A 23531-nucleotide genomic window follows, 5' to 3' on the forward strand; every position below is an offset into this window, starting at 1 on the left:
GTCCCGTAAAAAATGCAATGTTACGGAAACAGCAACAGAGAACACTTCTACATCGGCGTGTGGGGGGCCTTCTGAGTCTCTTGAGACTTGTATGAGTGCTGGTGGCCAAAGCCGAAAGGACGCTACCAGCAGGATAAGGGAGGACCTAAACACCACCAAGATTAAGATCAGACTAGGACACTGGAATGTAAGAACAATGTATGAAACGGGCAAACTGACACAGGTAACATCGGAGATGAACCGTTTCAACCTCCATGTCCTAGGAGTGAGTGAGAGCAGATGGACTGGATCTGGGAAGTTGAAAACAACCACCGGAGAAACCGTCCTCTACTCTGGTAGAAATGATGACCTACACCACGAGGGAGTTGCCATCATTCTCAGGAAAGGTGTAGAGCGAAGCTTGATGGAATGGAAGCCAGTAAACAACAGACTGATGAGCATAAGATTGAAAGGAAAGCACATCGACATCAGCATCATCCAGTGCTACGCACCTACCAACGACAGTAGCGAAGAAGACAAGGATGATTTTTACAGACAGCTGCAAACAGAATTGGAGATGACCCCAAGACACGACCAGATTATCATAATGGGAGATCTCAACGCAAAGGTCGGGAAAGACAACACCGACTACGAGAGTGTAATGGGAAAGCATGGGGTTGGAACCAGGAATGACAATGGTCAGAGACTGGTGGAGTTTTGTGCCATGAACAACTTGGTGATAGGAGGGACCCTTTTCACACACCGTGACATCCACAAGCTGACCTGGAACTCGCCAAATGGAAGAGACAGGAATCAGATTGACCATTTGATGATCAACGGTATGTGGCGACGCTCCCTGCTCGACGTGAAGATCAAGCGTAGTGCAGACGTCGGCAGTGACCATCATCTGGTGACGGCACTCATCAAGACTAAGCTTAAGAAAACCGAATCCAGGCAAGCCACCCAGGCGCGATTTGACACCCAGCGTCTGAAAAATAACAACGTGAAGGCCGCCTTTGTCAGTGATCTTCGGAATCGATTTCAGATCCTGCAGAACATCCAAGATCAGCAAGAATACACCAATGTGGATACATCCTGGAAGCAAGTTGCTGCACTGTACACCGAAAGTAGCAAGAAAGAGATAGGACATCGAAAGACTAAAATCAAGAAGGATTGGATACAACAGGAAACCCGGGATGCTATTGAAGAAAGAAGAGAGATCAAGAAAAAGATGCTGCAGACTAAGTCCCCTAGACTGAAAGAGAGAGACGAACAGATCTACAGAGACGCCAACAAGAAAGTGAAGATACTTGCACGCCGTGACAAGAGAGAGGCTATGGAACATCTGGCAGCTGAGGCGCAAGAGGCAGCAGCCCGAGGAGAACAAGGGAGGCTATACAAAATCACCAAGCAAGTGTGTGGAAAGTTCAAAGGGAGTGCAGGGGGCCCAATCAAGGACAAGCAAGGAAAACTGCTAACAAAAGAGAAAGAACAAGAAGACAGATGGGCTGAACACTTCCAGGAAGTTTTTAACTGACCATCACCTGAGGAAACAGCTGACATCCTGGAAACTGAAGAAGACTTGAACATAAGCATCGAGCCGCCAACAAAAGAGGAGATAGTGACTGCCATAAAGACCCTCAAGAGTGGAAAGTCACCAGGTCAGGACAATCTTGATGTTGAACTGTTCAAGGCAGACCCTGAGCTTGCAGCCACCATCTTGCAGCCCCTTTTCACAGCAATATGGGCAGGTGAGAAAGTGCCTGAAGACTGGACTAAAGGAGTTATTGTCAAGATCCCCAAGAAAGGAGCCCTCAGTGACTGCAACAACTGGAGAGGGATCACCCTTTTGTCCGTGCCAGGCAAGATTCTGGCCAAGATCATCATTCACAGAATATCAAATGCTGTGGATGACAAGCTGAGAAAAGAACAGGCAGGGTTCAGGAAGCACCGAGGATGTGCAGATCAGATCTTTGCACTCCGCAACATCATAGAGCAGTGCATCGAGTGGCAGCGACAACTGTATGTGAACTTCGTAGATTTCGAAAAGGCCTTTGACAGCATTCATAGAGAAAGCCTTTGGAAGATTCTTCGAAACTATGGCATCCCATGCAAGTTAGTACACCTGATCAAGAGCTTCTACGACAACTTTAGATGCTCGGTTGGACACAGTGACACCTTTTTTGATGTTAAAACCGGCGTCCGGCAGGGATGTGTGATGTCAGCAGTTCTCTTTAACTTAGCCATTGACTGGGTCATGAGAAAGACAACCGAGGACTCCCCTCGGGGAATCCGCTGGAGCCTGTTCTCCACTCTCGAAGATCTGGATTTTGCTGATGACTTGGCACTGCTGTCCCATACATACCAACACATGCAGGAGAAGACCACCAGACTGCAGACATATGGGCAGCAAATAGGGCTCAGCATCAGCATCAAGAAGACGGAGACAATGACACTGAATGTGAACAGACCAGCCCCCGTTCAGGTAAACGGAGAAGATCTACGACAAACGGATAGCTTTACATACTTGGGAAGCGTCATCAAACCCGAGGGCGGCACAAAAGAAGACATCCATAGTAGACTAAGCAAAGCAAGGAGTGTGTTTAGGGGAATGAATAATGTCTGGAGATCAACACAGTACAACACAAACACCAAGCTGAAACTATACCAGAGCTGTGTTGTATCAACACTGCTGTATGGAGCAGAATGCTGGAGAATGACGGAAGCAGATCTTTTCAAGCTTCGATCCTTCCACACCACATGTCTCCGGCGAATTCAAAGAATATTTTGGCCCGAAAAGATTTCCAATGAAGAACTGCTAAGGAAATGCCAACAACAAGACATGGGCACCATCATCACAAGGCGACGATGGAAATGGATTGGACACACACTCCGTAAAGACCCACAGTCAATCACAAGAACAGCACTGCACTGGACCCCAGATGGCAAAAGAAAGAGAGGAAGACCTAGAACAACATGGAGAAGAACAGTAGAGGGTGAGATGGAGGCCATGCAGCACTCTTGGAGTTCATTGACAAGGCTGGCCCAGGACAAGCAGAAGTGGAGGAACTTTGTTGCTGCCCTACACACCACTTGGTGTAAAGGATGATGATGATGAGAGGAAAACCATTCGAAGTTCTTTCTGACAATGGAACTAATTTTGTTGGTGGGGCCAGAGAATTAAAGGAGGCCTTTGAGGCCATGGCACCTCACCTAAGACAGCAACTAGCACAACAGCAGATTAAATTTTGCTTCAATCCACCAAGTGCTCCCCACTTCAGTGGATCATGGAAGAGGGAAGTGAAATCAGTGAAGACTGCCCTTAAAATTGTGCTAAGAGAGCAGACAGTGCCAGAAACCATCCTCCGCACTGTTCTCATAGAAATTGAGAACATCCTGAATGCTAAGCCTCTCAGGTATGTCTCTTCAGCCATAGCAGATCCAGATCCCATCACACCTTGCATGCTGCTAATGGGACACTATGACGCATCACTCCCCCAAGTCTTCTATGATTCCAGTAACACTCTGGGAAATTGCAGATGGAGACACAGTCAAATCCTTGTTGACTTTTGGGCTACGTTTGTTAGCCATTACCTACCCAGCATGCAAGAGAGGCATAAATGGAGAACAGATCAGCAAAGCATCTCTGTAGATCAGGTGGTGCTCATTGTTGTTAAATTTTTTTGGGCTAAATTTAGAGTTTTGTTTTCATATGTGGTCTAATTCTGGCTAAACATTCTTGCCTTTTTTTTTTTTTAATTGTGTAACAGCTTAGCAGGGGTTGACTGAGGTTGCAATAACAATCAGTTAGCTAGCAGCTATCCAGCAGGGTCATTAATTAAGTAAAGCATCAAAGATTTAAAATGTAGCTTTACTGTCTAACAACCAGCAACAATAGAAATGCTAGCATCTGCACAAGTGCAAGTTTAGAGACCCAAGCAGATGTTTAGAGACCCTCCCTTTAGTGGCCAGATTGGCCACTAAAGGGAGGGTTGTGTCACTAGAAAACCCCTCACTAAATCATGTCTTTAGAAGACTAAGTGACTGCATGCTCATAGGTGATGAGTATTAGCATGAGTGTGTATACTGCTTCGTATAATCAATTACCTTGTATTTCAGTGATGGTAAGTTTAAGCTGAATTGAACACAGACTGTGAGTATTGGCTGCTTCTCTCACTGGCTTGAAGCTACTCAACTGCTACAACTATGAATGGAAAAAGATAACTGATTAACACTCTAACTTGTTAATTTGCTTTCAGGGAAATTCCTTTCAATACCCAAACAATTTATAAGAAGTGTCTCTCAAATATTTATAAGCCACAGTAAGTGGGCAATTTGTGCCTGACTAATGATGAGAGCATTCCTTCTAATTACATGAGTTGAAATGGGATTAGACAGTTTTTTTTCTGAGGCCATTGACAGACATAACCACCAGCATCAAACATTTACTGCTGACAAAAATTGAAGCCGCCACTATACAGCGCACTAATAAAAGTGTGTTGTTTAATTAAGGCTTATGTTTCTCTCATAATAAAGCAGCACATCTGAAGACCGTGCCTGACGTATCAAGAGATTTGTACTTGTGCCCCCACACGTAATTAATAAGACACTTATATCGCAGCCTGTCTGTGGTTCTAAATTCAAATGGCAGCACTGGCAAACACAAAGCTGCTAATAAACATATGGAAATAGAGTTCCCTGATGACCTCCAGTGGATTTGAGAATTAACACGCACTTGTTCAAAATTATGCAGTGGTTATGAATACAGAGCAAATCAAGCCTGTGAAAGTGGCAGAGAGAATAGCTCTAAACCCTTGTTGGTTTTCAACATTAATTTCAATCCCCCAGCAGTGGGATATGGCTCAAAATCAGAAGAAGTTACAATTCCTCCCACCCCAGTGCAATCAAGACAGAAGGTTATTGCTGATATGGTGAGGCTTTGAGGGCGTTTATCAGACTGCACAAACAATTAAGGGTAACAATAATGGGAAAAAAGAGGAGTCTTTTGTGGACTACCTTTTGTGACAGAGGCCCCTCTGGCATGAAAAGACTTAGACACAGTGTTGGACCTCCCCCTCACTGGTGTGCCGACGTAGTCATTAGCTCGTGATAAGACCGGGCAGGAGGTGCAAAGACAGAGCAGAATCCAATTTGGGAGAAAAAAAAAAAGACGTGTGAGTGGTAAACCTATGGTGTGTATGTTGCCCTTATATGAGCACAGATTTCTAATCAGGATAAAAATATATATTGTCACCTTTCATTGTAGCGCTGGGACCACAGACTGCCTGAGTGCACATGGTTATATTATGACTGCTGTCCATGCTAGTGCCAGATAAATATTCATCTTACAATCAACTTCAATTTTTTCTAACAGTTCTCCTCTTGAGCCATGACTGACAACCTGCATCCGCCAGGCCTTGGAGAGCGGTCAGCCGGTCTCTTGTGTTGCAGCTCTGCATGGTTGAGCACGGGGGTACCGCCCTCGGAGCTGGCTGCTGAGGCCCAACAGGGACTCATTCGACTTCCAATGACACGTTTAGGAAGTAGTGTTGGCTGGTAATTGTCCTGTGCCAGCAGGGAAGATGGGGGACACAGGGACAAGACAAAGGGTGGATAGGGTGAGCGTGAGGGACGAGGCCTCCGAGCCTTTCATTTGAGAGGAGCTGTCTAGACATCAATGCTTCACAAGAGTGACTGAGCCTCTTTAATGTGACTTTGAGAAACTTTGCCATTCTGCTTTAGTGACATTAGTATGGGAAAGGTTTGAATTTTGAGGGGAGGTAGGCAGGACAGATTTAGTGAACCAAAGCAGAACTAAGCTTGACCTTGCTGACAGAGCTCCATGTCAAAGATCCAATGACAACAGTTTGCATCAGAGTTTACCTGTCACATTGCCTTCTCACTTCTATTCCAATCTATACTGGGGTGATGTTGCTGGTTGTCCTCCTTTTGGGTGGATATTCAAAATGCTACATTTAAAAGATGAATAGAAACATATGCATTGCATGGCAATATATATTCATATGAAATACACCTTATATATTAAATACACCTTATATATTTCATAGACAATTCTCATTAATCTTTTTGTGGAAATTATTGTCATGACATTTGCATTTAGAAAGCAAAATAAATAAATGCAATGTGAAATATTTTAACAGCTGTAGGCAGAGAAAGGTTTACTGGTCTTCCTTTTTATGTGACTGACACGATATGCAATTTAAGATGACGTATACTCAGTATGTGATCACTTAAGGATTTCACTGTTAACTGAGGAGTACAGTTGTACAGATGTTTGAAAACAAAGGATGAATATCCACAAAATACATATAGACTGCCTACCAAAAGTGTGTTAAGAGCATCTGTCTGTCTGTCTGTCTGTCTGTGTAGAGAGAGAGAGAGTTCTCCATGGATCGCCACCTTGTTGCGGTGGAGAACCTTGTGTGTTCCAGTGAACCTGAGAGCGATGCCGTCGGGGGCTTTTTAGCTCCTGGTAGGGTCACCCGTGGCGGTAAGGTCGAGGGGGAGGTTCCAGACCAAGAGTGATCCAAAGACCTCAACGGCAAGAGTGGCGGAGGATGACACTGTGTGTCACAACGGCACTGAAGGTGGATGAAGGCTGCAACAGAGAGCGGTCTCCAGTCATCATGGTTTCCATGCCACTGGATTCAGGCCCCTCTCTGCCAAGAACCGTGTGGTGGCTGCAGGCGCATCAGTCTCCCCATGATAAAAGACGTCACCTGCAGGTGTCCTCCCAAAAGGGAACCCATCCATTTTATATCCTGGACATCTGAAGAGTCAGTGGTGGACAAAGAAGGCTCTGGAGATCCAGCAGCTTGCCGACGCTGGAGACACGAGAGGATTCCTTGATGCCACAAGAGTGGTATATGGCCCCAGCCACCACTGCCTAACCCCCCTTCACTCTAAAGATGGGCTCTTGCGTCTGAAGGACAAGGAGGTAATTCCAAACAGGTGGAAAGAGCACTATAAGGACCTCTTAAACAGAGACACCACTCCTGAGATGGAGGCCCTTGACCAACTCCCACAACAGCCCATACAGAAAAGCATGGAAGAACCACCTAGCCTGGATGAAGTACAGGACGCCATCAGGAAGATGAGAAACAACAAGGCTGCTGGACCTGATGGCATCCCAGCAGAAGTCCTGAAGAAAGGTGGTCCTGATCTTCTGAAGCACATCCGTGCCCTGTTTCTGAAAATATGGGAAGAAGAGGAAATCCCTGCACAGCTTAGGGATGCCTTGATTGTCTCCATCTTTAAAAAGGGGGACAAGGCTGACTGCGGGAATTACCGTGGCATTTCTCTTCTGTCCACCGTAGGGAAAGCCCTTGCTCGGGTCTTGACCATTAGACTCACCCCCCTGTCAGAGAGCATTCTTCCTGAGTCCCAGAGTGGATTTCGCCCAACCAGAGGCACCACAGACATGATTTTCATTGCTCGCCAACTGCAAGAAAAATGCCGGGAACAAAATCTACCATTATACATGGCCTTCAAAGACCTCACCAAAGCCTTTGACTCAGTAAATCGTCAGGCCCTTTGGCTGGTTCTGGCAAAGATTGGCTGCCCAGAAAAATACATCCGGGTGCTGAGACTGCTTCATGACAATATGTCTGCCACGGTACTCAGTGGGAGTGGAGACAAAACAGAACCCTTTAGAGTTGACACGGCAGTCAAACAGTGATGTGTCATCGCTCCAACACTATTCTCCATCTACGTTGCAGCCATCCTCCATCTTACAAGCCAACGTCTGCTCCAGGGAGTCAAAATCATGTACAGAACCGACGGCCAACATTTCAACATCAACCGATTTAGAACTAAAGGTCAAATCACTACCATATCCATCATGGAGCTGCAGTATGCAGACGACAATGCCCTCGTAGCCCTCTCAGAAGAGGACCTTCAGTGCATCCTGTCTGCTTTTGCCAAAGCATACAAACAGCTTGGTCTGGCCGTCAATATAAAAAAGACACAAATACTCCACCAACCACCACCAAACTGCAGCACACCTGCCATATCTCCAAACATCTCCATCGATAACATCCGACTGGAAAATGTGGACCACTTCCCATACCTTGGCAGCCTCCTCTCATCAAAGCCTGTCATCGATGATGAAATACACCATCGCCTCAGCAGTGAAAGTGAGGCTTTCTCAAGACTAAGGAGAAGAGTCTTTGAGAGCTGCGATCTCCAAGCGAATACCAAAATCCTGGTCTATAAAGCAGTGGTGCTCCCTACTCTCCTGTATGGATCAGAAGCCTGGACTACATACAGCAGTCACCTGAAGGCACTTGAGATAAACCATCAGAAATGCCTCCGAAAAATTCTCAGGATTAATTCAATTCAATTCAATTTTATTTATATAGCGTCAATTACAGTCAAATTGTCTCAAGACGCTTTACAGAACCCATATGCCTGACCCCCAGAGCAAGCCCAAAGGCGACAGTGGCAAGGAAAACACCCTTTTAACAGGGAAGAAACCTCGAGCAGAACCCGGCTCTATATAGGGGGGACCCATCTGCCTGCTGGCCGGGCGGGTTGAGAAGGACAGAGGAGGGCAAGGGGGAGGGATGGGAGAAGAGGGAGGGGTGGGAAAGCAAGGAAAACACAACACACATTTGGATACATGTATGACAAGATATGTGACACAAAGTATAAGCTAACATTGGAAACTGACTCATAGTTTACTCTTATGATGTACGGCTCTGAAATTAAACATACTACATATATAGCTAGCAGTAAAATTCAAACAGCATGTAAATTAGCATAACAAGTATAGTGAAGGCGATGCAGAGTTGACTGGTGGAAAAGGGGAGCTGGAAGCGGAGGGCTGGAAGAAGGTCAGCAGCAGCATCCCACAGTGGACATGGTGGAGACTAGACCAGTTGGTGGAACATCAACCGCAGATCTGAAGCATCCAGCTCTGGGACCAGGGACACTCGGAGAAATAGCACAGGGGGAAACAGAGTGAATGTAATGCAATAACAGTATACATATTAAATGTAAAGGTAGATAGAGAAGGGCTCAGTGCCTCAAGAGAAGTCCCCCAGCAGCCTAGGCCTATAGCAGCATGACTAGAGGCAGAACGAAGGGACGTCCAAGAGGGAGTCAGCTGTGCAAATGAAGACACAAGACGAACCCCTCTGGGTCAGCCCTAACTATAAGATTTGTCAAAAAGGAACGTTTTAAGCCTGGTCTTAAAAATAGAGAAGGTATCTGCCTCCCGAACCCAAACTGGGAGCAGGTTCCACAGGAGAGGCGCCTGATAACTGAAGGCTCTGCCTCCCATTCTACTTTTAGAAATTCTAGGAACAACAAGTAAGCCTGCAGTTTGAGAGCGAAGAGTTCTACTAGGATAATATGGTACTAACACATCTTTAAGATATGATGGAGATTGGTTATTAAGAGCTTTATATGTCAGAAGAAGGATTTTAAATTCTATTCTGGATTTAACAGGAAGCCAGTGAAGAGAAGCAAGTATAGGGGAAATATGATCTCTTTTGCTAACTCCTGTCAGTACTCTCGCAGTAGCGTTTTGGATCAACTGTAGATGTTTAAGAGAGCTATTTGGACAACCCGATAATAAGGAATTGCAATAGTCAAGCCCGGAAGTAACAAAAGCATGAACTAATTTTTCTGCATCACTCTGAGGTACCCGGTCTCACGGGGATTCGTGAAACTGTCACGTAAGTTTTAGTTTCGGTTTCGTGCGCACCAACACGATTTCGTCATGTTTTTCGTGCCGCTCACCACGAAATGTTTTTCGCTGTGGTAATCACATCTGAAAGTGGTTTATACCGGCGGATTCATGACGATCTAAGCTGTCCATCGGCGTATACGGCTTGTGTGATCGCGTTTGCGGCCGCCGGCCGCCGGACATTCTTGAAATTCCTATGCAAATTGGTAAGTGTACCACCGGCTTATGGTTAGGTTATGGTTAGGTTATGGTTAGGGTTATGGTTAGGGTTATGTTTAGGGACGATGTCATGCAAAATATAGCGTTGGATTCGCCACGGTTTTACATTAAAAATATAATATACACATTCCTTTGAAATACGTTCTGAGTGGCACGAAAAGTCCGCCGTTTAAAATACATTGGTGCGCATTTCGTGGTGAGCGGCACGAAAAACATGATGAAATCGTGTTGGTGCACACGAAACCGAAACTAAAACTTACGTGACAGTTTCACGAATCCCCGTGAGATCGGGCTGCTCTGAGACAGGATGTTCCTGATTTTTACAATATTACGCAGGTGATAAAAGGAAGTCCTACAGACTTGCTTTATGTGTGAGTTAAAGGACATGTCCTGGTCAAAAATAACTCCAAGATTCCTCACGGTAGTACTGGAGGCCAATGTGATGCCATCCAGAGTAACTATTTGCTTTGAAAGCGAGTTTCTAAGATGTTTGGGGGCAAATACAATGACTTCAGTTTTGTCTGAATTGAGCAGTTGGAAGTTAAAAGTCATGCAAATTTTAATGTCCTTAAGACAATCTTGCAGTCTAGCTAGCAGATTAGTTTCATCTGGCTTCATAGATAAATACAATTGTGTGTCATCTGCATAACAATGGAAGTTAATACAATGCTTCTTAATAATATTGCCTAAAGGAAGCATGTATAATGTGAAAAGTATCGGTCCTAAGACAGAACCCTGAGGAACTCCATGATTAACTTTAGTATGTTCAGAAGAGTCATTGTTGACATGCACAAACTGGAACCTATCTGATAAGTAGGATTTAAACCAGTCCAGTGCTGTCCCTTTAATGCCAATTGAATGTTCTAGACGCTGTAATAAAATTTTGTGGTCGATTGTGTCAAACGCTGCACTAAGATCTAACAAAACAAGTATAGAGACTAGTCCATTATCTGATGCTATGAGAAGGTCATTAGTAACTTTCACCAGAGCTGTTTCTGTGCTATGATGCACTCTGAAGCCTGACTGAAACATTTCAAACAAATTTTCCTTTGTAAGTGTTCACATAATTGATTTGCAACTGTTCTTTCCAGAATTTTAGAGAGAAATGGTAGGTTGGATATTGGTCTATAGTTAGCTAACACATCTGGATCTAAAGTGGGCTTTTTAAGCAAAGGTCTGATGACAGCAACCTTAAAAGCCTGTGGTACATAGCCTGTTACTAGAGAGAGATTAATCAGATCTAACATTGAAGAATTAATTAAAGGTAAAATCTCCTTGAAGAGTCTAGTTGGGATAGGATCTAAAAGACATGTTGATGGTTTGGATGTAGAAACTGTTGAAATTAGTTCAGAAAGACATACAGGAGTGAAGAATTCTAAATATTCATCAGGTCTAACAGCCAATTCAAAAGTATCTGTGACATTTGTAGGAAGGGCCAGATTAATTTTATCTCTAACCTTAACTATTTTATGTGTAAAGAAGCTCATGAAGTCGTTACTGCTTCGAGCTAAAGGAATACAAGATTCAACAGAGCTCTGACTCTTTGGCTGTGTCCGAAATCGCATACTAACATACTACATACTACATTCTCAATGAGTATATACTGTATACTACGTACTATAAGTATGATTAGAATGCCGACCGTTCACACTGTAGTATACTACTCCATTTCCCATAATGCATTTCAAACCTCCGACGACAAAAACCGGAAGTACGGTTATCAAATATCTCGGCTGAATGCCGGCTTCAGGTCGATTTTACGTTAACAAACAGTCGCATAATTAATGTGGCAATTTCAAGCCGGCACTCCTCATGCAGTTATTAGCCAGATTATGTGAATCGTTTCAGTTGTAGCTGCAGGCTACTCGAGGTAGCTGCTACTTGTTCTGTATGCAAAGCGAGCTGCTGCAACTAGCTGCTAGCATTCAGTAGCACGTTGTGAGGCGTCTGACAAATTTAAAACGTTGGTCAGAAAACGCCTATTTCTCAAATCTGTGGGCTGATTAGGATGACTACTTAACCACATAAAATAAAATAAAAATCGCCGCAGTCCGGCCACATATCCCGTGGAGGCTTGCATTTCGGTGGATAGCTCGCAAAGCATTATGGGGCGGTTGAGTATGACTAGTGTGGTCACCGCGCATACTTAAAATTTTTCCGGATATAGTATACATCCGGGTATTTCTCGCATACTCAATCTATTCATACTATCCAATGTGAACACACTACATACTTATTTTGACGTCACATTTCGTATGAGTAGTACGTTAGTATGCGATTTCGGACACAGCCTTTGTCAGAGCTAAAGAGAAACCTAAGGTTGTTCTTGTTCTCCTCTATTAAAGATGAATAATAAGTTGTCCTGGCATTACGAAGAGCTTTTTTTTATAGATTACTCGACTATTTTTCTAAGCCACATACACTTCCTCTGAATTAGTGGAATACCACTTTCTTTCCAGCTTTCGGGATGCCTGCTTTAAAGTCCGCAGCTGGGAATTATACCAAGGAGCAAATCTTCTCTGAGATATAACTTTCTTTTTTACAGGTGCAACTGTCAGGGCTCCTTCCTCACCCCCATCCTTCCCACCTGACATCCCCAAATACCCCCTTTCCCATCTGCTCCTTTCTCCTTCTCCTGTTCCTCTCCCTCTCATGCGCCGGTCTCCCATCCGCTCCTCTGCCCTGTCTGTCTCGCTGTCTCCCATCCGCTCCTCTGCCCTGTCTGTCTTGCTGTCTCCCATCCGCTCCTCTGCCCTGTCTCTCCCTTTACAGCTCGGCGCCTGAGTGGAGTTCAGCTTCCCAGCTGACTCCACTCAGGCAATCAACCACCTCTACAGCTCCCGGACAGCTGAGGGACATCACACTGATTACTCACCTCCACAATAAGAACCGGCTCATCCTTCCACTCCCCTGCCAGATTGTTGAACAAAGACCTCACAGTCAGTTCGCTGTCTGTTAATCTGTTGAGTTTGCCAATTTTCTTACTTTGCTTTCTCCTGCTCCTTGCCCAGATTCAGCTGTCCGGGATCCCCCGCCGTCCTCATTCCCCTCCGGCTCTCCCCAGACCACTGGATGCCGGTTTTCCCTCCTCACTGGACCCCCCTGTTCCTGCCTGGACCCCCCGTTTCTGCCTGGACCCCCCTGTTCCTGCCGTGACCCTCCGTTCCTGGCCAAACCCCCCACTACACCAGGCGCTCCCCGCTCCTGCACCCTGGTTTTCCCCCCACCGAGCCACTATTCACCCCCTACAATAAAGCACTTTCATTCCAGCCAGCCCTGGTAGTGTGGCTCTCTGCTTGGGTCCAACCCGCTCATCCGTGACAGCAACACTATCAAGAGTTGTATGCAGTGAGGCTGAAGCATTATTAACATAATAATCCACTTCTGTGGGGGAAAAATTATAATATTTATCTTCTGATTTATCAGTAAATGTTGCTGAAGTAAACAGTCATGGTATTATTTCCTTAAATTTAGTTACTGAATTGTCAGACAAACACCTACTGTAATGATATTTGTTCTCAACTGCTAAACAATCCTTTACTTTAAATTGAAATGTTATCATAAAATGGTCAGAAAGAAGAGGGTTCTGGGGAAATACTGTTAACTCTTCAATTTCTATGCCATAAGTCAGGACAAGGTCAAGGGTGTGATTCAAACTATGAGTTCGTTTATTTACATGTTGAGAAAACCCAATTGAGTCTAATATTGAATTAAAAGCTGTTGTAAGGCTGTCACTGTCTACGTCAACATGAATGTTTGAATGTCTGAACTGAGCACTAAATCAGATAAAAAGTCTGAGAATTGAGATAAAAACTCAGAATAAGGAGCAGGAGGACGATAAATAACAAATAAAACTGGTTTCTGAGCTTTCAAATTTGGATGAGAGAGACTAAGAATGAGATTTTCAAATGAGCTGTAATCAGGTTTAGGCCTCTGGTTCAATTTTAAACTAGAATGGTAGATTGCTGCTACTATTCCTCCTCAGCCTGTGATTCGAGGAATATGACAGTTAATATGACTTGGGGGAGATGATTCATTTAGGCTAACAAATTCTTCCTGCTGCAACCAGGTTTCAGTCAAACAGAACAAATCAATCTGGTTATCAACTCATTTACTAGCAGAGATTTAGACGAGAGAGATCTAATATTTAACAGACCACATTTAATTGTCCTGTTTCTTTGCTCTGTTGAAATAGTGGTATTAATTTTTATTTAATTTTTATGGTTACTATTTCTTTTGTATATTTTTGATTTGTTTAATTTATTGAATTTTGGTGGTCGGGGGACAGATAGTCTCAAAGCTAACTGAATTACTTGAGGGTGACAGCTGTGAGGAAACTGCAGAGAGGTGTGTAAAATTACATCTCTGCATCCTGGTCTTAACTCTGGGTTGTCATGCTTTAGTTGGGAGGACAGACGCACCACATCAGTGTCCTGGAGGAGGCTAACATCCCCACCATCACTGCCACCATTGCCCAAAACCAGCTCAGATGGATTGGCCATGTTGTCCGAATGCCTGAGTCTCGCCTCCCAAAACAAGTCCTGTACTCCCAGCTAGCTGAAGGGAAGCAGGCTCCGGGAGGCTAGAAGAAGAGATTTAAGGACAATATAAAAACAAACCTAAAGAAGTGCCACATAGACCTGAAAGCTTGGGAAGATATGGCAACCGACAGAGCGACCTGGAGAATCATTGTCTGTAAGGGTGCACAAGACAAACGCAGACTCAAGAAAGGGAGAGCAACCAAACAGGCCCAACCCAAACCCACCACTACTACATTCCGCTGTCTACATTGCAGCAGAATAATTGGGTCCAGAATCGGCCTTTATGCCCACCTGAAGACCCACAAGGACCAAGAGGCAGGACAGTCATACTCGACCACGAGTGACCACCGATGATGATGAGACAGAGCGCAAGTGGGGGGTGAGAAGAGAGGGCAATGGGTCAGGACTCTATTTTGAACAAGTACTTACTGGTTCTTTAATAAACCTTTGACCCCCACCATGGGGTCATATATCTCTAAACAACTGTGCTGCCCTCCCACCCACAGTGTTTAGCTCTCGGTGAAGTTGATTTGACAATTACCTGTCAAATACACTTCATAATACCACGCCGTGTTTGCAACTGAATAGCACGCTCTCCTTTTCTAATACCCTATTTCATTGAGTGTATCCTTAACTCATTGACTAATCCAATTAATGGTCATATTTTTAGAACACAAACTGCCTGATAGTGTCACGAATATGGGTGGAAAGAACCCAAGCAGCAGGCACAGACAGATGGGTGAGATTAAATAATGATTTAATAAAATAATAAGAATATAAATGAACATAAAACGCTAAATAAAGAAAACCGGAGGGAAATTGTGGAGAGGAGTAAGGTAAACTAAACAAAGCTAAACTAAGGGCGGACCCAAAGGCCGAGTTAAACTAAACATAAAACAAAACTAATTAACGGGGAGGGGAGACTCACAGAGTGTCCAGGGTGTGGAAGGCGGAAGCGGACAGAACGGAGGGAGCAGATGGAGAGAACGTGGCGAGTGCAGGGAAACAGGTAATAGTCAAAAGGGAAGCTTGAGTTCAGGATGCAGCGTGCAGGAGATGGTGGACGGAATGCAGGGTATAGCAGAGTGCGTCGTGGCATGGATGATGGCGCATGGAGCAATGAACCAGCAGTGAGTCGTGAAGGGAGTTGGGCTTATATGCTGCACTTATTAGAAACTCACGCCGGCTGTGCAGGGAGCACAGCCGCTCGTCATTGCACTGATGAGCCAGCTCGTTGGAACCAGAGGGGCGTGACAGTACCCTCCCCACAAGGTTTGCCTCCTGGCGCACACTGGACCAGTTGGGGTGCCGGCGGATGATACTAGGACCGGCAGGGATCCGGCAGGAGGGACGGGTGGGCTGGGACCAGGCGGGTGGGAGGGACGGGAGGGACGACGTCGGAGGACGGTCCAGGGGCTGGACAGGCTGGAGTTGGACAGGCTGAAGAGACTGCTCCGGAGGACGGCCCGGGTGCAGGACAGGCTGGGGCTGGAACGGGAGCTGGTAGCCAGCCCAACGGAGGTCCTCCGGTGGCCGGACTGGGAACCGGCAGCTGCAGTGGTTGGGGACTTCTGGAGGCCAGGCTGGGAACCGGCAGCCGGCCCGACGGGAACTCTCTGGAGGCCGGGCTGGGAACCGGCAACAGGCCCGACAGGAACCCTCAGAAGGCCGGGCTGAGAACCGGCAGTTGGATCGAAGGGGCCCCTCCGGGGGCCGGACTGGGAACCGGCAGCTGGATCGACGGGGCCCCTCCGGGGGCCGGAATGGGAACCGGCAGCTGGATCGACGGGGCCCCTCTGGGGGCCGGACTGGGAACCGGCAGCTGGATCGACGGGGCCCCTCCGGGGGCCGGACTGGGAACCGGCAGCTGGATCGACGGGGACCCTCCGGGGGCCGGACTGGGAACCGGCAGCTGGATCGACGGGGACCCTCCGGGGGCCGGACTGGGAACCGGCGACGATGGGACCCCTCCGGGGGTCGGGCCGGTGGCCGGACTGGAAACCGGTGACGGTGGGACCCCTCCAGGGGTGGAGCTGGGGGCCCCTCCGGGGGCGGAACTGGAGCCAGCGGCCCCTCTGGGGGCGGAGCCGGAGCCCCCTCCAGGGGCAGGACTGAAGCCGGAGGTTCCTCACAGGGGAGGGACATAACTGAAGGCCCCTCCTGGAACAGGGCTGGACTGGACTGGGACGGAACTGAAAGGACTGGAGGGACAGGGGGGACTGACTGGACTGGAGGGACAAGAGGGACTGGATGGACTGAAAGGCCTGGAGGGACAGAAAGGACTGGAAGGACAGGAGGGACAGAAAGGACTGGAGGGACTGAAAGGCCTGGAGGAACAGAAGGAACTAAAAGGACTGGATTAGAATTAAACTGAAATAGAACTGGACTGGGCTCGAATTGGACTGAACAAAAACTGGACTGGACTAGCTTCTGGGCTGGTAATCCTCCAGGGGACGAAACTGGGGACTGAACTAAACAAAAAACAAGGGAATGAGCCGTACAGAGACCTGGCGAACCTTCGGGGAGCAGAATTCGATACGGAACTGGGGACAGGACAGGGGAGGCTATTGCTGCAGGTGGACTATTTGGATTTAAGGTGGCCACTGCAGGGGAGCCTCTTGGTGTTAGTGTGGCTTGACCCCCATTCGGGTCTGGTAGGGAGGTGCTGAGCCTCTTCTGGGTTTGGGGGGAGGCGCTGTGTCTCCTCAAGGCTGCTGAGGAGGAGCCAGGCTCCCACACGGCTGCTGAGGAGGCGCCACGCCCCTTCAAGGGTTCAGGGGAGGCAGTATGCCTCTTCAGGGCTAGGGGGGAGACACTGCGTCTCCTCCAGACAGCTGAGGAGGGGCTATGCCACCTCAAAGCTGCCGAGGAGGTGCTACACCTCTTCAAGGGCTCAGGGGAGGCGAGGCACCTCACCAAGGCCACAGGGAATGCGGGACACCTCACCAAGGACGCGGAGGAGGCGGGACGCCTCGACAAGGATGTGGAGGAGGCGGGACGCCTCGACAAGGACGTGGGACGCCTTGACAAGAACACGGAGGAGGTGAGCCACCTCCTTGAAGCTGCCAGGGAGGCGGGTTGCCTCCCTAGAGCAGCGGAGGGGGCGGAACGCCTACTTAAGGCTGCAGACAGAGCCTTTGGCTCCTTAGGCACCGCGGGGGAAGCTCTTGGCTTCTCTAAGACCGCGGGGGGAGCGTTAAGCTCCTCTAAGGGCGCCAGGGAGGCTTTACGCCTCTCAGAGGGTGCCGGAGAGGCAGGACGCCTCAACAAAGGACGCGGAGGAGGCGGAATGCCTCGACAAGGACATGGAGGAGGCGGAACGCCTTGACAAGGACACGGAGGAGGCGGAAAGCCCCACCAAGGCCGTGGAAGAGGCAGAAAGCCTCACCAAGACCGCGGGAGAGGTGGGACGCCTCCGGAAGACTGCAGACGGAGCTTTTAGCTCCTTAGATGCAGCATGGAGAGCTGCTTGTTCTCTGGACGCTGCAGGGGGAGCCTGTTGCTCCTTCAGAGCCGTGGGGGGAGCCTGTTGCTCCTTCAGAGCCGCGGGGGGAGCCTGTTGCTCCTTCAGAGCTGCAGGGTGAGCTTCTTGCTCCTTAACCGCTGCAGGGGGAGCTCTTGGCTCCTTAGAACGCTGCCAGGGAAGCATTAGCTTCCTCAAGGCTGGGGTGGAGCTTTTCGCCACTCCAAAACTGCAAGGAGAGCCTTAAGCTCCTCCACAGCTGCAGAAAGAGCTCTTAGCTCTTTTAACCCTGCAGGGGAGGCTGGGAGCCTCAATACTGCAGGGCCCTCATGGACCGAGGACGGGGCAATTGCCCCCTCAAGGACAGAAGACGGGGCAAGGGGCCCCACAGGAACCGAAGATGGGGCAAGGGGCTCCACAGGAACCGAAGACGGGGCAAGGGGCTCCACAGGAACCGAAGACGGGGCAAGGGGCCCCACAGGAACCGAAGACGGGGCAAGGGGCCCCACAGGAACTGAAGATGGGGCAAGGGGCCCCGCAAAGACTGGAGATGGGGCGGTGGCCCCCAGATGGACAGAAGACAAAGCAATGGTCCCCATACGGACAGGAATCGGGACGATGGCCCCCACAGGGACAGGGGAGAGGGAGGTGACACGGGGCCTCTCCTCAGCCTGGAGTGAGGTTGAACAGTTCCTCTCCTCCGCCGGGAGTGAAGCGGCACAGGGCCTTTCCTCGGCAGGGAGTGAGGCAACACAGGGCCTCTCCTTGGCAGGGAGTGAGGCGGCACAGGGCCTCTCCTCGGCAGGAAGGGAGAAGGCGTTGACCCGCTCGGCAACAGTGGCCGTGTCGACCCGTTCTGGAGGTGAGGCAGCACAAGACCCCTCCAATGCTGCTGGCGAGGTGGCACAGGGCCCCTCCAGCACTGCAGGTGAGGTGGCACAGGGCTCCTCCGGGGCAGGGACAGGGGAGCTACATCGCTTCCTTGAGCTGCGCCTTCAGCGGCCAGGTCTTCTGGCGGCAAGCTCTGCGGCAAGCGGGGACCCAGGAACGGGTGGACTGTCAGGGAAACAGCTAGGGGAACCGAGCAGGCTGGTCAGGGGGGCATTCAGGAACTGCAGAAGGTCACGAGGAATGTGTGGGATTAACCCCGGCTTCTTCGCAGCCCACCTGTGCCCCTCCAACACCGCTGCGTCCCTAGTTGCCTGTCTGGCGGCATTCCTTCATCGATCTACCTGGGTATAAAGGCCCCTAAAATAGCTAAATGTTTCCCTGGCTTCAAAAAAAAACATCCATAGTGCCGACAGGGGACACGGAGAAGTCTACAGGATCGGAGATGCCTGCTGGGTTCTTGGGTGGCCAGTTCATTCTGTCACGAATACGGGTGGAAAGAACCCAAGCAGCAGGAACAGACAGATGGATGTGTCACGCCTGCTCCAGTGATCGGGCTCGTCAGGCTAATGAGGAGCGGCTGTGCTCCCAGCATGGCTGGAGTGAATGAACAATCAGCGCTGCATAAAGCCCAGCTCTCTCCACGCCTCAGTGCTGGATCATTGCACCGGAACTCTGCACTCTGTTCTCTGCTCTCTGCACACCGGACTCAACAAGCTACAAGCCATCTCATACAATTCGCTGTCTGGACTCTGTTTGTGCTTCATGCTAGATACCCGCCTCTCACTGACCGCATGCCACACGCTTCTCGCCATACTCCCTCTGCCTGCTGCCGGAACTCTGCCTCCATCCCGTCTCCTAATAAAACCTGGACTTCTGTGAGTTATCTTCCCCCTGTGTTTAAGTTTCTATTATTTGTCCTCCATGGCCATCTGGACCATCCCCCTTTGTTTAGTATTAGTTTAGTTAGTCTTAAATTTCATCACGGCCTTGTCGTCACCCTTAGTTCAGTTTAGCCTTTTCCATTCTGTCTTACCCGTGCCTCCCTTGAGTATTTTCTGTTATTTACACAATAAATCATTATTATTTCACCTGCCTGCCCGTTCGCCTGCTGCTTGGGTTCACACCACCAGATCATGACAGGGTGAGATTAAATAATGATTTAATAAAACAATAAGAATATAAATGAACATAAAACGCTGAATAAAGAAAACCGGAGGGAAATTGCGGAGAGGAGTAAGGTAAACGAAACAAAGTAAGAATAACTTTGCACAACAGAAAACAGAGCATCAAACAAATGCTACTCTACACTGTGCTACACTCGACTCGTTACATTTTTATTTACCACATTAGAAATGCTGTATTTTGCCGAAGAGATGCCCCCAGTGGATCTACCACATGACTGTGTTTCACCGAACAGACGAAGCAACAATAATCACGTGGAGGGTTGCCAACTCCCTGAAAAATAAATAAGGGACACCTCGTTGGCAGGGCCGGCCAATCCGATTGCCTTCACCCCTCTAGTTTTAATAGATGCATGTTTTTGAGTGATACAAATACATGGAAAACAAATTATTATTCAACAATTTATTTTTCAGTGCAAAATAACAACCCATTCACACCTGGCCACTAGGGCACTTAATAAACCCCACAGTGTGAGGGAATGACCTAATGACTCCCATAATGAGGGGCAACACAGACCCAGCAGACTGGAGCTTCAATCATATTAATGGCTTATAAAGAGTATAAAATCTGGAACTCCCAACCAGTCAGTTTAGAACTGATGAAGCCTGAACAGTGTACATTTAGTGCAGTAAGAAAAGTGCAAACACAGTCTTTGGAAAAGTTGTAAACATAAACACTTTGTGCCTCAAATGCCATGGCTGTACACTTGTAGCAAAAAACGACAAAAAATTTAAAGTATGAACTCAAAAGCCCAGTGCTACATCATGTGGAGATAGTCTATTTTTCCATTTGTATTTCTTTTGAGCTCTTGCTGCAGTAAGAAGTCGTTTGTCTTTCAGTGCTCCAGAGTAAAACTCTGAGCAAGACATGTCATAATTTAGACTGACAATAAGCTCACTTCTAATTAAATCAGCAGAACATTTGTTCCGCACATCAGTCTACTTGTTTTTCATGCAAGAGAAGATCCTCTCCACAAACCCAGTGGAAGATGAGATGCTGAGGACAAAGGATACAACAGCCTGGATGTTGGGAAGGTCAGCTGCCTGGAGAACTTGCATCCACCTCTCCGCTGTTCCCTTGGACTGCCACATTTCCTTCTCCTGAGGTACTGCAGTGAAGCGCTCCAGAAGGCTGTTTGCAGTCAGACACTCTTCATAAAGCTCCATATAGATAAGATAGAGATAGAGATGCTTAGCCTACCAATAGAGATGAAAAGTTGTAAGACCTGAGTCATAAGTGGCTCATAGGTTGTTTACAGTGGTAAATAAATGGAAAAATTCTTATTGTATATTTTCATAATTTTGTATAGTATTTTAACTACCTGTATAGTTTACTTTATTTGTTTATCTATCCACCAAGTATATGAACTGTTTGAATTTGTAAGATGCTGTGTAAAAGGTTTTATATGTGTGTATACTGTAAAGCAAGTTTATAATTCTGTATTTATTTGTATATATTGTCTATCAATTGTGTTTATGTGTTTATAACGATCAAAAATATTAAAACATGGTTTAACACTACACTGGAAATTGTTTCATTCTTATGTTGCTGACCAGCAGCAGTTGCTCAGTGATCTTCTCCATGTCATCAAAGGAGATCTTTCCAGATGATAGAGACAGGGGCTGCAGGGGAAAGAGCCAATTTACCTCTGAGAAGTCAAACCACTTCTGGATGTAAGTGATGGCAGTGTTTAAGAAAGCTGTAAAGTCCTGCCTGGCAACATCAGCATCAGATGCCAAGAGGCGCTGGAGCTTTTGTCTTGTTAGGTAACCACAGAACCCATCATCTCTTCTCTGAATTAATCTTCTTAGAAAAGAGTCCATGATGGAATAGAGGTCAACAGCCGTGGTTACATTCTTCTCCAGCTTTTTCACCACCTCTTCAAACAGGGATGACATTATTACAGAAGAGGAGGTACACTTCCACAAGGTCTGCCTCTTCCTCAACTCCAGCAGCATCTTCTCTCAACCTCAGCAGTGTCTTCAGCCACCTTGGACATCCCTCATCAATGCTGATGAGATATGATTTCAGCGGAAACCAGTTCTGCAGAAGGTGGGTGATTGCAGGGTTGAGTGGCAGCCATCTTGTCACTACATGGGGGTGTATTTCATGGAATTCAATGTCAAAACTCACAAAACTCCTTCAGGGACTCTCTCCTTTTGGCAGAAGTGGAAAAGAAACTGTATATCTTGAGGACAACATTTTCCACATCCACTGAGAGCTTGTCCAGGGCTTTTTTGTTATGGACAATATGTGCATGGCAGTTGCCACAAAGGATCTCATTATTGGCCTCTCTCAATTTTGTGAAGACCGAGTTGTGAATGCCAAAATTGATGTTTGCGTTGTCAGTACTGAATGCAGAAACATGATTGAGGGATAGACCCATGTTTTCAAGAGAGCTTTGTATTGTTTTGACAATTCCCTGTGCAGACTCATTCGGATTTTCAACAAAATCTATTACCTTGTTGACTATCCCATTCTCTGGCATGAAAAATTGCACGGCCAAGGGAAACATCTTCCGATTTCTCTTCATCGGTATGAAGAGAGATTGGGAGTGGATTTCCACAGTTTTTCAGTTTGTCAATCACCATCTCTATTGCCTTTGGAGACAAGACATCTGTGACCACTGCCTCAGCTTTTGTCCTCCCGCAGAACATCTTCTTAGCAATGCTGGAGTCATTCAGTGTTTATTGAGTTAGCTTGAGTGCACAGTCAGCCGAGTTGTAACTCAAACCATGCTTCACGGTGTATGGGCTGCCTCTGCAGCAGTCACCTGTAAAGAAGAAAAATGAAGAAACCTTATTGTATACGTAACGTTTGTGATGGAAACTGATGCATGAATGTGAAAAGAACCATGCTGCTGGATTTTATGTGGATTACTGTGGACTAAACAAAAGGACACTGAAACAGGGACATGAGTTAAGAGTTGAGACTGTTTATGATTTGATAATTGTGTTTAATAAACGCAGAGGAATTTTGGGAAGAGAAATGATCGCTTCTGTCTTCATTCCTGTGAACCTTTTGCCTGTATTTTCCAGGGAGACGTCAGGCTAAAAATCTTTTTGTTGCTGTGGTCACAAGCTTTGAGACCCGTAACACTTCTCTGTTGTCTGCTCCATCTCTGTCTGTCCTGATTCTGGCTTTCTCTCTTCTCCCCTTCTGCTCTCCCTCTCGGTACGTCCCTTCACTTGGTACACTCTTGGCCGCCAAATGTCAGCGGGCTTGGATTACAGCTGCAGAGGGAGCACAGCTCCCAAAGTGCTTAAATCCCGGCTCTACTATCAAGTCGGGGCCAGATCGTAGCGTCCACTATGCTTTTAGTGAGTAGGTCGCTGAATTTTGTTGGCTACAAGTGTTTTTGCCGCCCACTAACCCCAGTTTCTGTCTGTCACAGGTTTTCATCAGACCGACCGGTCTGTGGCCCACCTGCCAGCTGGTTATTCCTGCCTGTCGAGTCACTGTTGTCAGCTCCCGTCCTGGCTTTTCCTCTGGTCTCTGCTGCCGATCACCGCTGCACGCCTGCAGCCACCGATCACTGCTGCAT

At 47.3% G+C, this 23531-nt stretch overlaps 1 long non-coding RNA gene across 1 annotated transcript in view; it reads right to left on the minus strand.

Annotated features, from left to right (window-relative positions):
* LOC127537164 (uncharacterized) overlaps window positions 1–8682 on the minus strand; it is a 57063-nt gene extending 48381 nt beyond the window's left edge. Inside the window, exon 1 of the long non-coding RNA XR_007946661.1 lies at window positions 8476–8682. This is a non-coding gene — a long non-coding RNA (uncharacterized LOC127537164). The remainder of the gene's footprint in view (window positions 1–8475) is intronic.
* Between the last annotated feature and the right edge of the window lie 14849 nt (window positions 8683–23531).

Source organism: Acanthochromis polyacanthus, chromosome 14 (genome assembly GCF_021347895.1).
Source record: "Acanthochromis polyacanthus isolate Apoly-LR-REF ecotype Palm Island chromosome 14, KAUST_Apoly_ChrSc, whole genome shotgun sequence".
Classification (NCBI taxonomy): Eukaryota; Metazoa; Chordata; class Actinopteri; family Pomacentridae; genus Acanthochromis; species Acanthochromis polyacanthus.